The sequence below is a fragment of the Taudactylus pleione genome, unplaced genomic scaffold, assembly GCF_031769625.1.
Source record: "Taudactylus pleione unplaced genomic scaffold, aTauple2 ptg000256l, whole genome shotgun sequence".
Classification (NCBI taxonomy): domain Eukaryota; kingdom Metazoa; phylum Chordata; class Amphibia; order Anura; family Myobatrachidae; genus Taudactylus; species Taudactylus pleione.
In genome coordinates, this window is record NW_028284658.1 from 18,263,272 (window position 1) to 18,285,000 (window position 21,729).

The 21,729-nt window shown below is 42.3% G+C and overlaps 1 protein-coding gene across 2 annotated transcripts in view; it reads right to left on the reverse strand.

The window, feature by feature from the left end:
- SLA2 (Src like adaptor 2) overlaps window positions 1-21,729 on the reverse strand; it is a 66,362-nt gene that overhangs the window by 41,222 nt on the left and 3,411 nt on the right. Inside the window, exon 1 of one of the 2 annotated variants that reach the window (XM_088480822.1) lies at window positions 1,291-1,328. The exons of the other annotated variant lie outside the window; for it this stretch is intronic. The gene's annotated coding sequence lies outside the window, so the exon portion shown is untranslated. Of the gene's footprint in view, window positions 1-1,290; window positions 1,329-21,729 lie in introns of those variants that run through there. 2 annotated transcript variants of the gene reach the window in all.

A 21,729-nucleotide genomic window follows, 5' to 3' on the forward strand; every position in this document is an offset into this window, starting at 1 on the left:
CAATTTACTTCACTTTAGTAGTCTACTACATTTTTCCGAATTTCTCAACAACAAACTTTTGGCTTAGGGGTGCCATGAAAACAATGCTGATACGATAGGGCGCCATTACTCAAATAGGTTTGGAACCACTGCACTGTACTGTAGGCATGATCAATATATAAATCACTATCAGCTTCAGCAGTCAAATCGCCATCAGCACTATCATTTCTGCATCTATGACTCGGACATTCCCTTACTGTACTGACTGCCCTCTCCCTCCAACATTCCAAGCATTAGAGGTGCAAGTGTCAGATCTGCATACAGATGTAGGGATTTTTTGTGAGCAGAGCAGTGAGAGTAGAAAATGGTCTATTTTACACTGTACAAATGTGCAAAGAATGTGACATTCAATACATCTCCCAAAATGCATTGCAAAAATGCATCCAATGGCAGCACTAACATGCTCTTATACCCCTTTCACACTGAAAATGAAAATCCCGAGTAATTCAATTTTACCCAGTAATTTGCTAAACAACCTGGGATTTTTCCCTGTGTGAAAAGGTCATCCCGGGACTAAATTCCTGGGTCTCCAACCCCGGTTTTTTGCAGGGTCATAGACCCAGGATGACCCTTTCACACAGGGAAAAATCCTGGGTTGTTTAGCAAATTACCCAGAATTTTCATTTTCCTGTGTGAAAGGGGTATCAAACAGAAAATGGCAAAAAATCTGGCATGCAAAATGGAGGGTAAAAGCTTTTTTTTTTGCCATTTTCTGCCTGAAAGTGGTGTAAGACAGTGTTTTCCAAACTCATTCCTCAGGGAGCAACAGTGCATGTTTTCCAGGTCTCATCACAGAATCACAAGTGAAAAGTGAGTATTAGCTCCACCTGTGGATCTTTTAAAATGTGTCAGCCAGTCATGAATACACCTGTGCACCAACTAGGAAAAATGGAAACCATGCACTGATATACCCCTTTTACACATAGCCCAGAGGTTCCCAAACGCGGTCTTCAAGGCTCCCCAACAGTTCAGATTTTAGAGATATCCATGGTTGAGCACAGCTGGTTAACTCAAATTAAAAATAGATAAGTGAGGGGTATTAGCGCTGTTCTTGGTTCCACAAAGAAGGTGATACGAGGAGAAATATTATGGATACTTATCTGCACCTGTAGTCTCCCTCATTTTGTTCCTCGGACGAAAATGATTCGTCGTCACATGCATATAAAATAATAATACATTTGTAGTTTCTTTTATATAAGCATATCTGTAAATTTCTTAATGGATAAGAATAGTGGGCTCACCCCAACTCACATTGGTTAGAGTTGTTGTTAGATTGGCTGACTTCAGTGGCGCTTGGAGATGCACACTCACAGAATTTCTCCTATTGAGAGATACACTTGTATTTAATAGTTGGTTAAATTGTATGCAGCATAAGTGAAAATTTCACTAAGATGTAGAACAACACACATCTATCAGTTAGCTACAATGATTGAGCATGCTGATCCACATATGCGACATCTAACATTATTTGGAGTTCAGGTCTCTTTCTTTTTCCACATGTAAAACTCTTTTAAACACACACACATTGCTTTTTTCATTCAAACACACATGTACAGTGTGAACAGCCGACGCACGTTTCACAGATAAGTTTTTTCAAGGTTAAACAGATTGTATCCACTGAAAAGAAATTAAGGATAATCCCAGACCAATCACGGGATATTTTGCTGGTCACGTGATGTCATCATCCAATCGGAATGCAGTCAGTGTGTAAATGGGGATCTATTGTCTGGAGTTCCCGATCACATGATCCTAGTAGGCCAATGGTATTTAATTGGTATTATGTGCTAGAGGTAGAGCCATAATATGTCCAAATGCCCAGAATCACAGCTTCCTGATCACATGTATGAATTGGACCAGTTGGTTTAATAGTATACAAGATTGTTGGAATATAAATAAATGTATTCTATACATGAGCAATTGTGATTTGATACAGAATATCTTTATACTCATATACCTCAGATAAATAAAATCATAATTTCATAAAATCATATATATTATGATAAAATATGCGTAAGTGAAAAAGTAAAAAAAAAAAATAATAAATATGAAAGCCAACTCTAGTGCTAACAAGGTGATAAAGATGTGATCAAGTACAGTCAGGTCCATAAATATTGGGACATTGACAGAATTTTCAGATTTTGGCCTCTATTCACCACCACAATGGTTTTGAAATGAAACAAACAAGATGTGCTTTAACTGCAGACTTTCAGATTTAATTTGAGGGTAATTACATCCAAATCAGGTGAACGGTGTAGGAATTACAACAGTTTCAATATGTGCCTCCCACTTTTTAAGGGGCCAAAAGTAATGGGACTATCAACTCAAAAGCTATTTCATGGACAGGTGTGTGCTATTCCCTCATTATTTCATTATCAATTAAGCAGGTAAAAGGTCTGGAGTTGATTCTAGGTGTGACATTTGCATTTGGAATCAGTTGCTGTCGACTCTCAATATTAGATCCAAAGAGCTGTCACTATCAGTGAAGCAAGCCATCATTAGGCTGAAAAATCAAAACAAACCCATCAGAGAGATAGCAAAAACATTAGGCTTGGCCAAATCAACTGTTTGGAACATTCTTAAAAAGAAAGAATGCACCGGAGAGCTCAGCAACACCAAAAGACTCGGAAGACCACGGAAAACAACTGTGGTGGATGACAAAATAATTATTTCCCTGGTGAAGAAAAACCCCTTCACAACAGTTGGCCAAATCTAGAACACTCTCCAGGAGGTAGATGTATATGTGTCAAAGTCAACAATCAAGAGAAGACTTCACAAGAGTGAATATAGAGGTTTCACCACAAGATGCAAACCATTGGTGAGCCACAAAAACAGGAAGACCAGATTAGAGTTTGCCAAAAAACATCTAAAAAAGCCATTACAGTTCTGGAACAACATCTTATTGACAGATGAGACAAAGATCAACTTGTACCAGAGTGATGGGAAGAGAAGAGAAGGAAAGGAACTGCTCATGATCCAAAACATACCACCTCATCAGTGAAGCATGTGGTAGTGTCATGGCGTGGGCATGTATGGCTGCCAATGGAACTGGTTCCCTTGTATTTATTGATGATGTGACTGCTGACAAAAGCAGCAGAATGAATTCTGAAGTGTTTCGGGCAATATTATATGCTCATATTCAGTCAAATGCTTCAGAACTCATTGGACAGCGCTTCACAGTGCAGATGGACAATGACCCGAAGCATACTGCAAAAGCAACCAAAGAGTTTTTTAAGGCTAAAAAGTGGAATATTATGCAATGGCCAAGTCAATCCCCTGACCTGAATCCGATTGAGCATGCATTTCACTTGATGAAGACAAAACTGAAGGGAAAATGCCCCAAGAACAAGCAGGAACTGAAGACATTTGCAGTAGAGGCCTGGCAGAGCATCACCAGGGATGAAACCCAGCGTCTGGTGGTGTCTATGCATTCCAGACTTCAGGCTGTATTTGCCTGCAAAGGATTTGCAACAAAGTATTAAAAAGTGAAAGTTAGATTTAGGATTGTTTAGTTTGTCCCATTACTTTTGGCCCCTTAAAAAGTGGGAGGCACATATAGAAACCGTTGTAATTCCCACACCGTTCACCTGATTTGGATGTAATTACCCTCAAATTAAATCTGAAAGTCTGCAGTTAAAGCGCATCTTGTTTGTTTCATTTCAAAGCCATTGTGGTGGTGAATAGAGGACAAAATATGAAAATTCTGTCAATGTCCCAATATTTATGGACCTGACTGTGTGAAATTCAAGTGAAATATATGTTTTATGAAGACACAAATAATCATAATGAATACAAATATGCATTTAATAAATTAGAGTAACTCATACAAAAAATATTCTTGTTTATAAGATTGTAACAATAAGTGAAATGACAAATAAGTGAACAAATGTGTGAAGATTTATAATAAAAACAAATATAGTGATTTATAATATTAATAAATAATGGAAAATAGGAGTTTGTTATTAATAATGTACATAACTATTAGTGATAGGGATTTCTATTTCTTAAATTCTCAGGTTATAACTTTTTATATATGGGATTATTGAAAAAAAAATTACTAAAAGTATACTTTTTTTTTTCATTGACTTTATATTTACATCCTATTAACAGTCCTGAATATACTGTTATCATACACCAAATGCTGAGCCTCAAATTGTATAGGTATAGATTTCCAATCCATGGATTATAATTACAATGCAAAATACAAAAAATTGATTAAAAAGAAAAAACAGAATACTTTTTTTAATTGACATATTTACATCCCATTAATATTCCTGAATATACTGTTATCATACACCAAATGCGGAGTCTCAAGTTGTACAGGCATAAATTTCCAATCCTCTATTATAATTCCAACGCAAAAAACTAGATCAAGACCACAAAACTGGTAAATTATTTAGATTATTGAGGCCCTCCCAATCGCATGATGGGATATGTATAGAAAGCAATGTCTTAAAGAGAATATGATGTTGGTTATCATACATTTAAAGTACTATTTCCTAGATAAGTAATCTTCACAAAAAAGGTAAGTAACTATTGTTCTCATTGAGACCTTTTGGATACATACTGCTGTCCATCAAAAAAGATAATTTTGGTCTCTAGTTTTAAAAGCTCTTTCTATTATCTGGAGTTCCCGATGACATGATCTAGTAGGCCATTGGTGTCATGTGCTAGAGGTAGAGCAATAATAAATATATGTCTTAATGCCCAGGATCTCAGCTTTCTGACCACAGCTTTCTGATCACATGTATGAATTAGACCGATCATCTCTCCACAGTTGGTTTAATAGTATACAAGATTGTTGGAATATAAATCAATGTACTGTATTCTATACATGAGCATTTGATACAGAATATCTTTATACTCATATGCCTTTAAGGCAGTGTTTCCCAAACTCTGGGCCTGATTCAGACCCGCATGCGCGAGACCCGAATAACTACGCCAAGCCGTCATTATGGGTCTCGCACCAAAGGGGGCATGCTGTCGATGGTGATTGACAGCATGCCCCCTTTGGTGGGTGCCGGGGGCGTGGCTGCCCAGACGGAGGTGTTCCCATGGGAACGCCTACCGTCTGGGGCCGGCCCCACTGACATCACTAGTGATGCACTCCAGGGCTTGCGGCAGCGAGACCCTACCGCAGGGTCTCATCGCAAGCCCGATGGTCTTGACCATCGCGACCATCATTTTGGCAGCTCGCTATAGCTGTGGGTGGTCACCCACAGCTATGCGAGCGGCCAGGAGGCCGCTCCAAAAAGGAGCAGGGATGGCCCTGATTCAGAGCGTCCGGCTCTGAATCATGGCCTCTGTCCTCAAGGCACCCTAACAGGCCAGATTAAGGATATCCATACTTGTGCACAGATGTTATAATGAAATTGACTGAGGTATTGTACTAATTACGTCACCTGTGCTTAAGCAGGAGATAACTTAGAATCTGGACTGTTAGGTTGCTTTGAGGACAGAGTCTGTGAACCACTGCTTTAAGAAGAATCATTAGCAGGGATGGGTAGGAAATGCCGGTGCTCGGGATCCCGGCGGTCAAAATCCTGACGCCAGCATCCCAACAGGGTTAGGATACAGACACCTGTTAGTAGGTTTCCTAACCCTCCCACTCTCCCTACCCTAACCCTCCATCCCTGATACCTGATCCTAACCTCCCCGTCCCCACACTCTAAATCTAACCCTCCCCCCTAGTGTCTAACCCTATAATGCTCCCAAACATAACCCTGCCCCCAAACCTGCTACTTACCTGCAGGATGTCGGCGCTGGCATCCCCTGTGCTGGGATACTGAATGTATCCCCTTTAGCAGACATAATACAGTGGTTTTATTGCTAGAACCGTTTCAAAAGGAAACATAGAATTTGATGACATATAAGAACCACTTGGCCCATCTAGCCTGCCCCTTTTCATGTATCTGTAAACACAAGAGAATAAAGGTGACTGTACCTAAAATATTCCACAGAGGCAAAAGAGCTGCATATAGCCACAATTAATACATGTGAATATTGACAGCAACATAGGTACTGTAATAGTGCTTAATGATACAGTCTTTCATTTGTCATCCTATCAAGTATACATGAAACACTTGGGGAAATGGTGCATTTGTAACTTTATTTTATGAACCTTGCAGCACAACCAGCATGTTACAAGAAAGCATTCTGGCCGTCACTGGATTATATTAAAAGGAAACAACTTGTTTTACTGCATTTAGCATCTTATTCACTCAACCAAAGCACGTTTGCACATTTTTAATTATCGGTTTTATAGGGATTAGAAGATTACTTGACGACTGATCCTTTGTAAACCTGGTATTTATTAGAAGTAGACATTGGTACTTGAAGGGATTAGGGAGTGATCTTTTCAAATAATTTATACTGTTACAGCATAACTCAATGTGCAAGCTCCATACCATAAGTTTGAATGCATGCAGCATTTGAAGAATGCATCTACACCTTTTAGTACATGTATACTTTAGGTACTGTTATTCTTTACTAAACCTGCTTTTACGTAACTTTATTCCAAGTACATCTTTGGTGCATAAATTTACCAGGCAACCCCATGGGTCGTTAAATATATTCAAAGTTGAATGGACATTCTTTTAATGTTTACCAATACACTGAAGTATTTTAATTTTACCAGATCGACGTAACTCACCCCCCAGGATAATTTCACCATAACTTGAAATTCTATTTTAAAACAATAGTACTTGTGTGACACAGGAACATCAGTAATGTTTGCATGGTGTGGCGTTTATCTGAAGAATAATCGCCAGGAATGATGTTATGTAAATATATATATTTACATAACATGTGTGTATCAACATGGATTCTAGGCAGTGCCCTGTATTTAACCTGTAGGAATACAAAGCTTGGAGGAGATTTGTCTTCCTGGAACCAGGCCTCTAGATAACCATCTCTCATCTCTACAGGCCATGAAGTTTGGGGAGAGATACATCCTTAATGCAGATGGTCAGACCTGGTGAAGCCAGGTCATGGGATATAAAATCCTTTAGGAGGGAGATGACAGGAATGTAGGGTATGTTACCTGCTTATTGGTTTCTAAAGACCCCTTCACACTGTTTCAAGACCCCCTACTTCCTATAGACAATATGGAAGGGTGTGGCCGATTTCTTAATGCCCAGTGTACAGCAATGAAAGAGTGAAAACCCCAAAGGTGGGGGCTAGTGCAGCTGTGAAGGTATAACTATGCATCTCCCTCAGTGATAAGTGTTCTTGTGCCCAAGGAGAGTCCTGACGACTGGCCAGAATCCAATGCTCCTGTGTCTCCTTCACGACTGAGTCTAGATGTAAAGACTCTGGGTTCTTTTTCATTTTTAATTCCTTTTACTTTCTGAAACCTATTTGTGATATATTTGTATTGTCCATATTTGTACTACCTTTTTCTGTAATCAATAACCTTGGAAATATTTTTCGGATTAAACATTCTTAATCCAGTGTATTCTCTGTGTTCTTGTCGAATTCACGAGCCTGTGAGGTCAAAGCTACGTACCTATATGTGAGTGTGCATATTGAGATTTAAGGGGAGAACCTAACGACTCCCGTTAACTTCGTTGGTGGTGGCAGAACCGTGTTAGAGTAACCGCACGTGCGGAGGTAACCATAAGTCACTGGTGGCGATTCTCAGATTGAGGTATCTGGAGAATCGGCCGGCTGGTCGTGACACATGGATTTAAAAAAAAAAATTATACAATTGGACAACCATATTTCTAAACTCTCCAAAAACTAAAACGCTAAAGTTTGGTGGTGCTTTAGTAAAAAGGAGTGGCAGCATGTACTGGAGACCAGAGAAAAGGACAGTTGATATTTATAGGGATTAACTGTAAGTGTACAGAGATGCACAACCTTCACTATTAATAGGCTTCGATTTCCAGAGACTATTTAATCATTCATGTCAGTTCCTGCCCAAGTAGAGGAGTAAAATGAATACATATGTATTGTTTACTTTTGTATGTTTTGGTCATGTATTATGCGGTGATCTATTCAATATACAGTACAGAGTGGTCCATAAGTGTGGAATCACCCTTAGAAAAAGGAAATATTAATCAAGTGTCTACATCCTCAAGGCTCCCCAACAGTTCAGGTTTTACAGATATCCATGGTTGACTGAGGTCCTAATTGTCACCTGTGCTCAATTTGATTTAACCACCAGTGCTCAACCATGGATAGGTCTAAAACCTGAAACTGTTGGGGAGTCTTGAGGACCGCATTTGGGAATCTCTGGTCTACATATATATGATATGGGATCAGGAAAAGGTATGTCACCAGTATGGCTGCAATCTTGAATGCAACATTTTTTTAATTAGGTAGGTAGTCATGTGACATATCAAACAGATGCAGAACTTTATCTCATGACCTCATAGTTGTTAGCATTACTGCCTCACCACACTAACACTTCTGAATGCTGCTTGACCCTAAAGCTATCTGGACACTGGTTACAAACTAACACAGTACATACTAGTATGGAACAACAAGCTGGGGCGTTCCCAGACATCATCTCTTCTACAGATTTCATACACTGCCAGATTCAGCCACCAAGCCCTAGAGTCAAAAATTGTCAGGGATCTTGCTTTTGGGCACACTGACCAAATAGCCTCTCATCAGAGCTCAATAGAGCCTGTTTTGTGTTTTGTGTACAAAGAGTCCATACACAGACAGCAAGCCACTGTGGTACGAGAAAAAAAATAAAATATACTGTAATTGCTCTTTTGGAGACACGTTGAAATCTTGAGACAATTGCCAAAGATCCATGAATAAAATTAGTTAGTGGCCAGCAATCCATAATAGATTGGTCTAACATTTCAGTTTACTATTGTATGGTTGAAAAGAATATAAAGTTAAGAATTAGCTCATTTTGATTGGTCAAGCATGGGTGTGGTGTGTTTTTTTTTTTTTGTTCTTTTGAAAGGGTGGTTTAAAAATTGTAAAAAAAAACAAAAACTAAACCCTCCACTGTGAAGCCTATTTTGGAACCTTTTGGGTTAACTACAGTCTAACATAAATATCCGTAATTTCTTATACCACACTCATACAAATTATAACTTGACTTTTAAGACTCAGAATTTCCCGAGAAGATCATTGGTTTGCTTATTTCTCCTCGCATGGTAAAATCAATGACGCAAAATGACAAAAAGTGCTTATTCACTGGCATTTCAAGAAAACGAACTAAAAGAAAACGTGTATATTTTTTCTACTAAACACACCCAAGAAATAAATAGTGGTTCTTGGCATTAATCCATCTTTCCAAAACAATAAAAAGTCAGATTGTACCTGTTTGTTTTCAGCATAAAATTTGAGGTGCAGGGTGTGTGGGGCCCCCCTGGACCTGTGTGATAACTATCACTTATTTCAAATACTTCACATTCATTGAGATTTTGTGAAGGCAGTCACATAACTTTGCGGTTTTGCCTTTACTTTGAATATGTCAAAAAAATAAAGGGAAACAGGAGGGGGAGCCACCTGTGCTGGTTTAATGTAAATCATGTACCTATCATGTATGTGTCCTCACAGGACATAAAGGAGGGTTTGTGTGTTGTCTGTTCTAAAGAGCCACCTCACCAGTCCAGTTTACTGGTTGTTGGACAAGAGCCATCTTGGGTTGACTCTTTGTCCCAAGTTATGATGCAGGTGGTGGATCGTTTGGCTACTCCGACGATGCCTCCGTGGATGGGGTGTCCACATGTTTACACCTTCTCCATAAAGGATGCCATTCTAGTAAGAGTGTGGCACCATCTAATGTTAACAGACCAGTAGTGACTAAAGCCCCTATAACGCAAGTTGTCTATCTCAGTCTGCCCAACATATGGATTCAGACGCATCATCAGAGGAATCTGATGATGCACAGGATTACTCTCCAGAATCTACTTCTGGGGAGTAGGATCTTCCATCTTCTGTGGACGTTACTTCTTTGGTGAGGGCGGTTAAATCAGTCCTAGATATTCAGGATGATGAACCAGCATATAATAAGACGACTCCAATGTTTATTCACAACCAAAAGGTGGTCAAAACAGAGTTTCTGGTGTCTGAACAGCTCACTGAGCTTAGTGAGGAGGTACCTCTTACTGTGGATGCTCATGTAAAGCATTTAATTAGAAATGCTACATTGCCTATTCCATCAGCATCTTCTCTGAGGGATTGCACAGATAAAAAGATTGAAGCCTGTCTTAAGGCAATATTTTCATCATCTGGAGCTGTTACCCGTCCAGCTATAGCTGGAGCCTGGGTAGCCAAAGCTGTTGAAGAATGGATTGAGGCATTGAAAAACTCTCTACCAAATCCTACCAGAGAACAGATGATGAATATCTCCCACATACAGGAAGCGGCTTCCTATCTGGGAGGAGCTACAGTGGATGCTGGAATTTTAGCTTCTAAGGCATCAGCAGCATCCATAGTAGCACACAGGGCCCTTTGGTTAAGATCTTGGAAATCTGATACAGGATCAAAGAGGGCACTGGAAGTCTTAAGACCCCCATACACAGAGCAATATACACCTTGCAACGCGATAGGGGATCAGATGGATGACATATCGGGCTGTCCCCACACACTGTGCGATCGGGTGGCCGACCACCCGATATGCCAGCACCCCCCCACCCGCATAGCGTTGCATGAGATTATACATCACATCCCGAGATCAAATGCACCCGCAGAAAGTTCTGGGAGGTGCGATGTACGACCCCACGGGAGCGCGCTCTGTCCGATATCATGCCCACACACAGTACAATATAGCAGCGAAATTGTACCAATCCGTCGGATCAGCTGCTATATTGCACAGTGTAAGGGGGCCTTAACCTTTTCATGGAAATGTACTCTTTGGAGCAGAGTTGGATAATATAATTACTACTCTGGCGGCTTCAAAGTCAGCAGGTCTGCCACCTACATCAAATAGTAGAGCTAGGCAAGTTTCTTTTCAGTGCTTCTGTCCTCAGGGAATAGCTAAAAGGAAAGATTTCCTCTAGGCCAACTAATTTTCATAAGTCAAAGCGAGAAACTAAGAGGTCTGGCCAGGCAAGACGTTCAGCTTCTAAACCGGACAACAAGCCCTCAGCCTGATGGAGCAGGCCTCCACCTTGGGGATCCCAGGGTAGGGGGCTGACTTTTTCAGTTTGTGGTTTATTGGCATCAAACAACTACAGATGCCTGGGACTGAGAAGTAGTCCTTCAGGGTATGCCCTCACTTTCAGGAGACATCCCCACCAAAAGTTTTTTTGGCCACAAAGCCTCCATCAGATGTGGACAAGGGCTTGGCTTTTCAGTAACCCAATCACTCCCTGTACAGGCTGGGGTAATAGTCCCAGTTCCTGTGTCCCAACAAGGAATGGGTTATTACTCAAATCAATCTCTGGTCCAGATGCCAAATGAGGCATATCACCCTACACGGAATCTAAAAACGCTACCCAGGTTTTTCCATGTTCCCAAATTCTGCATGGCAACTTCGGTGGAGCCGGGAGATTACATGGTTTCGCTGGATATTCAGGATGCATATCTGCATATTCCAATTATCCCATCCCACCAGCAATTTTTACGGTTTGGTATCCATCAGCAACATTACCAATTTCAGGCTCTACCCTTTGGCCTTTCTATGGCTCCCCAGGTATTTACCAAAATAAGGTCAGTCATGACGGTTTAGCTCAGGCGCCAGGGAGTCAGAATACTGCCATATCTAGACCTTCTGATATTGGCATGGACTCCGGTGGTTTTGCAACACTATCTTCAACTGACCCTAGCCTGCCTACAAAGGCATGGCTGGATCATCAGTTGAAAGAAATCATCACTTTCTCCTACACAGCAGATGGTACACCTGGGAGCATTTCTAGATTGTCAGGCACAAAGGGCGTTTCTGCCAGACGACAAGATTGTGGCCTTTTCAAAGCAGATATACATGCTGCTACGCAAGCGAAGAGTATCCATTCTGTCAGCAATGCAAGTGCTGGGATCAATGGTATCTACGTTTGACATGGTGGGGTATGCTCAGTTCCATTCTAGGACTCTGTAAAGGTTGATTCTCTCCAGGTGGAACGGACAGCATCATTTAATACGGTCCCAGGTGATCTCTCTCACCCCAGAGTTAGTCACTCGCTCCTGTGGTGGCTAAAAATGAAGCATCTAAACAAAAGGCACCCGTTTTGGATTCCAAATTGGGTGTTTCTCACCCCGGACGCCAGTTTATGCGGATGGAGGGCAGTGAAAGGTCATCACACCTTCCAGGGGAGATGGACAAAATCAAGAAAGTTGTCTTTCAATAAACATTCTGGAACTGCGAGCAGTATAAAAAGCACTTGTCAGGGCACAGGACCTGCTCCAGGGCAGGCCTGTCCAGATCCAGTCCGACAACGCGACTGCAGTGGCCTACCTCAATCATCTGGGAGGCACAAGAAGTTATGCGGCCATGAAGGTGACAAAGGATCTCATTTAGGCAGAACATCATCTTCCGGCCATCTCTGCAATATTCATTCCGGGAACTCATTTGCGAAGCAGGCTTCCTAAGTCGCCAGGGCATACACGCCGGAGAGTATTTCAGCTCCTGGTAAACAAATGGGGTCTACTGGAGATGGATCTCATGGCATCACACCACAACAAGGTTCCCAGTTATGGGGCCAGGTATAGAGAACCATCAGCAGCCTTCATAGATGCACTGGCAGTAAGATGAGACTTCAAGTTGGCGTATCTCTTTCCTTCAATTTCCCTGCTCCCAAGAGGTCTCAGGAAATTCAAGCAGGAAGGCGGAACAGTAATACTGGTGGCTCTGGCTTGGCCCAGATGTCATTGGTTCACCGACATACAGAATGTCGGTAGACAGTCCTTATCCTCTTCCTCTGTGGCAGGATCTGCTAACGCAGGGTCCCTGCCGACATCCAGACTTGCCCTGTCTGGCTTTGATGGTGTGGCTCTTGAATCTTCCATCTTAAAAGTGAACGGATTTTCCAGTTCTGTAATTTAAGTGATGCTATTACAGAGTTTGGCATTCTTTTGGTCAATGGTGTTATAATAAGGAATAGGGTCCTAAGGTGTTCAGGATTTCCAGGATACTGGTTTTTCTGCAGGCAGGGTTAGACAATGGTCTCCGCCTGGCCACTTTGAGAGTGCAGGTTTGTGCACTGTCAGTCTGGCTCCAGAAGGAGATTGCTTCATTACCAGATGTTAGAACCCCTTGAAAAAAAATTCTAAGTGTTCAGCCTCCTTTTGTTGCACCAGTAGCACCGTGGGATGAGTCTTTGGTTCTTAAGGGGTTACAAGCTTCCCCATTTGAACCTTTAGACTCTGTAGATTTGAAGTGGTTGACAGCAAAGACACTTTTTCTTCTTGCTAGCTCTTCTGCTCAGAGTCTCGGATTTGGCAGCACTCTCTTGTCGCTCCCCATGTTTTATTTTTCACCAGGATAAAGCTGTTCTTAGTACAATGGAGGATTACCTTTCTAAGGTAGTGTCTCGTTTTCATGTAAATGAAGAAATTGTTGTTCCAGCTTTTCAGGCTCCAGCCCTTTCTGTAGGTGAAGCCTCTCTAGATGTAGTTCGTGATCTCTGTATTTATGTGGAGCGTACAAACTCTGTTAGAAATCAGATTCTCTTTTTGTATATGGTTTTCACATGGCCAGCTAATAAGCAGATTCTGGCGAGATGGCTACGCATGACTCTCAGGTGTACATGCAGGCTGATCTTCCTGTCCCAAGTATGGTGACAGCACATTCTACTCAGTCTGTAGGGCCATCATGGGCAGTCGTGGTACCTCTGCTGAACAATTGTGCAAGGCTGCCACGTGGTCTTCTGTCCACACTTTTCTTAGGTTTTATGCCTTTGATACTTTTGCCTCCCAGGATGCTTCCTTTGGGCAACGAGTTCTCCTTTCTGCTCAGGAGCATCCCCCACCATAGGGGGGGGGGGGGGAACTGCTTTAGAACATACCCATTGTATCCCTGTGGATCCCTATGGACCCCCGAAGAAGAAAATTTGAGTTATGTAAGACTTACCAAGATAAAACTTTTTCTTCAAGGTCCATAGGGTCCACAGGGCACCGACCCTGATGCACATGGCTCCCTCATCTTCTGTAAGTGTTTCTGGTGTATGATTATTCTTCCTTCTCCTTTCATTCTTTCTTCTGCCTTTAGGCTTGTTAACTAAACTGAAGTCCTATGGCTAGGGGCGGGGTATATATGGAGAAGAGTGTTTAAAATAAAAAGTTTAGGACTGCCTGAGCAGTCCCGTTACAACAGTGCGTCTTAAATCTGCCACAACAAAACAACAAACCCTGAAGTCCTATGGCTAGGGTCGGGGTATATATGGAGGAGGACCCGGGGCATTCTGGCAGCCAAAGCTTTAACTGTTTGGTGCCTGGTTTTCCAACCATAATATCCCCATGGTATCCCTGTGGACCCTATGGACCTCAAAGAAAAGGCATTATCTAGGCAAGTCTACCATAACTATGTATTTTTCTTTTTTATGCATTTGAAAACAAGTAAAATGTGTAGTTATAATATTTACAAGCCCGACAAGAAATAGCATTTTGAAAAATAGACAACCTAAAATATCAAATATGGGGACTCTGTTTGTTCGAATTTACTTCTGTTAACTGCCAACCATAACATCTCAATAGCCATAAGGACTCTACTTTAATTAAAAGACTCTTAATACAGAACAGTAATTCAATTTGTTTTAAAAAGGGGGCATCATTATGGCTATGATTATTGTAAAGACAGGGCCTGATTCAGAGTTAGGAATAGAGTAAGATATAGCAAGTAACTGCATCTTGGTATAACCATGCTGCACTGCAGGTGGGGCAAAAAAAAAAAAAAAAAAAAAATAGTATGGATTTGCAGCCCTTGTATTGCAACATGGTTTGTCCAGATACAGTTACTTGCCATTTCTTACTCTATTCCCAACTCTGTAACTAGCATGAAAATTTAGTTATTGTATAACATATCAGTTAACTCTTCATTTGAGGTCCATAGGATCTACCTTGCAGGTATGTAGTTGGAGTGATCCATTGCATCAAACAGCTTACAGATTTGAAGCTCCCAGCATGTTCTCCTACCTATATACCCCGCTCCCAGCCACAGGCATTCAGTTTGTAAACAAGCCTAATGGCAAGAAACGGAAAGTGGAGAAGGAAGAAAATAGCGTGACGCCATGAGGACTACGTTTGATAGTCCCCACTTGTCCATCAGGAGTTGAAAGACGTCCGGATGAAGAGCCCATTCTGTATCCAAGAAACACTCAAATACGAAGAGGGAATCAGTGATACAAAAAAGCAAAGAAAAGATCACAAACTGAGGCCAGGTGCATCAGGGTGGGCACCCTATGGACCTCGAAGAAAAAGAGTTAACTGAAGTATGTTATACCATAACTCTAAATTTTCTTCTTCAGGGTCCGTAGGGTACACAGGATCTACCTTGGGGACGTCCTAAAGCAGTTCCCTTAAGGGTGGGGATGCTCCTGAGCAGAGAGCAGAATCCGCCACCCAAAAGGAAGCATCCAAGGAGGCAAAAGTATCAAATGTATAAGATTTTCTAAAAGGTATCGACGGAAGACCAAGGCCGCCTTGCACAGCTGTTCAGCCGAGGCGCCATGTCTAACCGCCCGCAATGGTCCCACAGACAGAGTAGAATGCGCTGTCACCTTGTTTGGGACAGGGACATCAGCCTTCCAGGTGTATAGACCTGATAAATAGTTATATGCAACCAGCAAGCCAAAGTCTGTTTGTTAGCTGGCCAGCCTTGTTTGTGAAACCCATATAAAACACAAAGAGTGCATCTGATTTCCTGAAGAAGCTGGTACAATCCACGTGGATACATAGGGCACGAACCACATCCACGGAAGCTTCACCCTTAGAAAGGTCTGAAGACAAAGTCCGGGACTACAATTTCTTCATTAATATGAAAACTGGATACCACCTTTGGAAGGTAATCCGCTCCAGTACGAAGAACAGCTCTATTTTGATGAAAAATCAAATATGCGGAGCGCCATGACAGTGCTGCCAAATCAGAAACTCTGCAAGTTGAAAAAAGGTGTCTTCACTGTCAACCATCTATGATCCGCCTCATCCAAGGGCTCAAAAGGAGAAGCTTGCAGTGCCCTGAGAACCAAAGATAAAGCCCACGGTGCCACCGGCGGGACAAATGGAGTTTGCAAACAGAGAACCCCCCTGCAAAAATGTTCTAACATCCGGCAAGGGAACAATTCTGCACGAGAACCATATTGACAATGCAGAAACCTGAACTCTCAGGGTAGACAGGTGAAGACCCAAGTCTAATGCCACCTGAAGAAAAGCAATCACTCGCGAGACCCTGAAAACTGTAGGGTCATTTTCTATGGGAACACCAAAGAAAAAATGAATGCCAAACCCTGTGATAAGATGCGGGCTGAAGCAGGCTTCCTTGCCATCGTCTGGATCACAGAAAGAGAGAAATATTTGGCCTTTAAGACGGAAGACTCAAGAGCCATACCGTCAAAGCCAGCCGAGGTAAATCCGGATATAGGCAGGGAGCCTGCTCTAGTAAATCCGGTTGTAGAGGCAGTGAAAGTGGACTGTCTATGGATAGACATGTCAGATCGATGAACCAATGTCTCCTGGGCCAGGCAGGAGCTATAGTATTATCCTGCTGCCCTCCTGCTTGAACTTTCTGATGACCCTTGGGAGGAGGAAAATTGGAGGAAACCGGTATGCCTACCCAAAGTCCTATCTCACCACCACAAGGCAGCCGAGGAGTCACTTCTTATGGACCTGTACCTGGGGACCTTGTGGTTGTAGCGTGACGCCATGAGGGCTACGTTGTCCACCAGGAGTTGAAAGACGTCCGGATGAAGAGCCCATTCTCCAGCGTGTATGTCCTGACGACCTAGGAAGTCGGCTTCCCAGTTAAGGACTCCTGAGATGAATATTGCCGAGATTGCTGGAAGATGGCATTCTGCCCACAGCAGAATGCTCGTCACTTCCCTCATGGCTGCCGGACTTCGTGCACCTCCTTGATGATTTATATAGGCCACTGCAGTCGCGGTGTTGGACTGAATCTAGACAGGCCTGCCCTGAAGTAGGTCCTGCGCCAGAATGAGCGCTCTGTGCACTGAACGAAGCTCCAAAACATTTATCTGTAGGTGACTTTCTTGATCAATCCACCTTGTCTGAAAGGTGTGAAGACCTGTCACTGCTCCCCATCCTCGCAGACTTGCATCCGTGGTGAGGAGTACCCATAACAGGCAACCCTTGTTTAGAGGGGTCATCTGCAGCCACCAGGCGAGGGAGAGACGAACCTCTGGCGAGATGCGGATCATCTGAGACTTTGTCCGATGATACTGACCATCCCAACGAGACAGAATCCATTGCTGCAGGGACCTGGAGTGGAACTGGGCATAAGCCACCATGTTGAATGTGGACACCATGGAGCCCAGCACCTGCATTGCCAAGTGAACTGATACTTCCTGCTTGCAAAGTAGACTGTGCATCCGAGATTGTAGGGCTGCAATCTTGTCTTCTGGTAGAAGAGTTGGAGAAAGCAAAGACTATTTCCAATTGATTATCCAGCCATGCTCTTGTAAGCAGACAGTGGTCATCTGCAGATGACATTGTAACATCTCCTGAGATTGTGCTAATATCAGGTCGTCATCCAAATATGGCAGTATCCCGACTCCTAGTCGTCTGAGAATAGCAGTCATGACTGCCATTATCTTGGTAAGTACCCGAGGGGCTGTGGCCAGCCCAAAGGGTAGAGCCTAAAATTGGTAATGTTGCTGATCTACCGCCATTCTCAGAATCCTTGGTGTGATCATGCAATAGGAACATGCAGATAAGCATCCTGTATGTCCAGGGAGACCATGAAATCTCCAAGCTCCATTGCCAGCATAATTGACCACAGGGTTTCCATACGGAATTTGGACACATGGATGAAATCTGTTGAGACACTTCAGATTCAGGATAGGGCAATGTGACCCATTTGTTTTTTTGAATCAAAAACAAATTTGAATAATAACCCCCTTCCCTGTTGCATCACAGGAACGGTGATTATGACTCCCGACCTCAATAGGGCCCAAATAGCTTCCCAGAAGGCCAAAGATCTGACCAGGTCTACTGGAAGGGTTATACCAACAAACCTCTGAGGATGCCTCAGGAACGTGATGGCGTAACCATGAGACCACCTCTCGAACCCAGGCATCCATAGTCGCCTGCCAGGCATGAGAAAACTGTAGAAGTCGGCCTCCCACCCTGAGACCCCCCGCAGGGGGAGGCCTGCCCCATCATGCAGTGGGTTTATCATCTGGCTTGGAAGCAGGACGTCTGGTTGACCAGGATTTTCCAGGTCTGCGGTTTCTTTTGGGAATAATCCAGTCTAGCGGAAGACTGTCCCTTTGCCCTACTCTGTGGGTGAAAGGACTGAGCTGACGATTGCCTATACTTAGGGGTAGTCGTAGATGGCAACCCCGCAGATTTAGATGTTGCCAGTGAAGACACTATGTCATCTAGCTCTGGTGTACCTTCCTGATGAGGGGTGTTTTTCCTTCTTTCCTTTTTGTGCACGCAGGCCATTGCTAGCTTGTTTAATCTCATATCTGAAGCAAATATTCTATTTTTCATATAATAATTAACATCAGGTTATAAGTAACAAATATATGAACTTCGCAAAGTGTTTAACCAGAATTATATACCCTTTAAAGAGAGAGAGAGGCTGCTGTGAGATTGTGTGTGGGGGTTGTTGGAGCCCTTGTCCTATTGTTCAAACCGCATGGTCTCTGATCACAAACTCCATTTTGAATGTCACAAAACTCACATAATGTTGTAACTTCTGTAAATCACATAACTATACAACACCAAAACTGGGTAGAGTTATAACTATGATCACAAGACTAGTAATTCACAACTTCCATTGAATCAAGCACATGATTCAATGGGGAAACATGGAGCACATGGAATTTCCTTTGTTCACACCACATGGAGGTAGCCATCTTTAACAAACTGCAGACTAATCTTTCACACGGTAATTATTACTTATACCAAATCTATTTGAACTATAAAATCCCAAACTATGATAGTACATAACTTCACAATACTATCACAATATGGCTAGCAATCCGCAACTCCCATGGAACCACAACCACTAGCTGAATTCAACCTGATTCCATTATATAATGTTTCACAAAGTATAAACTACTAAACTTATTACAATGTAATTTACTACCGAATTACGGGTTCCTTCATCACCAGCTGATATCAAACAATTATATATCTACAGATTGCAATATTTTACCCAAATTTCCATCTTAATCTTAACTACACAATGTTACAGTCAGATCACAAGAATACAACACACACTAAACCTATCTCTCTCAGACAATGCTATTGTTAAAGCACATGGTGGATCGTATGAACGAGCTACAGTCTCCATTAAACACATGTGAATAGACAAAGACTATACCATATCATCCACTGTATGGTAACACAGGACTTATGAATTCCCTTACCAAACTACAAACTTTTACATATTGTCTACTACAGATTGAGACAAACTTGCTACAAATCCACTAACCATTCAAGGCATATTCAAAGCATTACAGCTTGATAACCTTGCTGTTAATCACCATATTGATTACTACATAACTCACTACAAACTATCCATATAAGCTATAACTAGTTATTGATATCATATAGGCTAACCACTGTACAGTTTACTTAGCCATTATGAGTGGATATCGCCAGGGGAATGAAGCTGCAATCTGGCCTTCTGGGGGGGGGGGGGGGGGGGTCTGTCTCCCTGGTGTGTCCTTGCCAGAATGTGTTTCTCCAAGTGTGTCCTTGCAAGCAACTGTGAGAGGTCCTTCCTGTGTCTCTGTAGAGTGTTTGTGTGAATGCTATCCTGCTCTCCCTTACCTGTGAGGTTTGGTCAGAAAGGGAATATCCTATTGGTCAACTGGAACTACTGTTCACTTTAAACTTGGGCTATTGTTCTAAGCTTACCTGTGTGAGGCTAGCTATCTGTGAACTTTGGCTATATGTAAACTGCTAATTAGCTTGTATTGCAAGTCTCTTCCCATCTATGGGTATGTTAAACCATCTGGCCAGACTAGTTCTGGGATAATCACATTTCATTTATATATTTTGGTTTTAGCTATTTAAGGAATTTATATTCTATATTTTGTGATTATTATACTATATGTTGATTTTTATATACACGCTGTAACACTTCCCAACAAAAGGCAAAGACTCCAGGTCCTTCTTGGACCCTGTATCCGCCTTCCAGGTTTTTAGCCAAAGAGGAGTTCGAGCTGCAACTGAAATTGCAGATACCCTAGAAGCCAAGATACGTGCATCAATGAACGCCTCCCCCATATACATAGCTGCTTCTTGCATCTGCCAGAGAGGAGACAGTTGCTCTCTGGTAGCATTCGACATGCTATCCTCCAGAGCCTTCGTCCATTCTTCCATAGTTTTGGCTACCCAGGCTACAGCCAAAGCTGGTCTGGTAATAGCTCCAGATAATGAAAACACTGATTTTAAATAGTTATCAAGTTCTCTATTTATAACCTATTTTAATGAGGATACTACAGGAATGGGTAATGTAGAACTCTTGATCAATCTAGTTACATGAGCATCTACTGATGGTGAGTGTAACAAATGGGAAGTTCCCCCAAGTGCAAATGGGTATCGAGAAGTTAAATTCCTTGTAACATGAAAATGCTTATTTGGAGTACACCATGCTTCAGATATGAGATTTGTCAGTTGCTCAGACTGAGGAAAATACTCTTTAGCCACCTTCTGATGCCTAAGACCGGAGTCTTAGATTTTGGCAGAACCTCCTCTATACTGAGGACAGATATAACAGCGCTCACCAGAGAGGGAACAACCACAAAGGATTGATGGGCTTCTTCCACTGAGCAAGACCTCAAACTCTGAGTGCGATGAGGAGGTTGAGTGAGAATCCTGAGACAATGTCTGAAGAGAACCTCTCTTATGCATCAGCTTTATTGCCACTGGTCTATTTGCCTGCACCACTTGCTGAGGAGCTATAGACAGCAGCATACTCTGACTAGAGTGAGCAGAAGAATCAAACCAACAGGGACATATACATAGGACGCAAATGCTGTGGGTACCCCATAGCAGGAGGCAATATTGTGGCAGGAGCAAGCAACACTGCGGCCCTGTCCAACTGCGACAACACCTGAGGCCAAGAGGCAACCCAGGGTGGTTCCTGTGCAGGTGTACAAGATAGAAAAGGTGGCTGTTTTCAACAGACACTGCACAACCCATCTTGCACAAAATCCAGATCAGACAGGCCTGCAAAACAGGATTTACATGATTTTAGCACAGGAAGCTCATCCTTCTCTCCTTTATAACTTTTACACATTGCATTTATACTCTACCTTTAGACATTGCAATGTGACTTTAAATGAAAAACCCCACACACCTTCAGAGGGATGAGAAACAGTGAGATATATCTGACAGTTTTGAAAACAAAAAGGCAGTATAAATACAGCAGCTAGCATCACAGTCACATACAATGCATAAATATAATCAAATGCTAAATGTAAATGGACTAGGAATCAACTGACCAGCCCCCTCAGAAGTATTGGTAGGATATAGAGTGCTATATACCGGACCAAAATGAGAGGTATACAGGAAGACAGACAACCTGAGACCAAAAGCTTTCAGCAGTGCACCAAAAGTGGACTGTGAGTGTCACACACACACACACACACACAC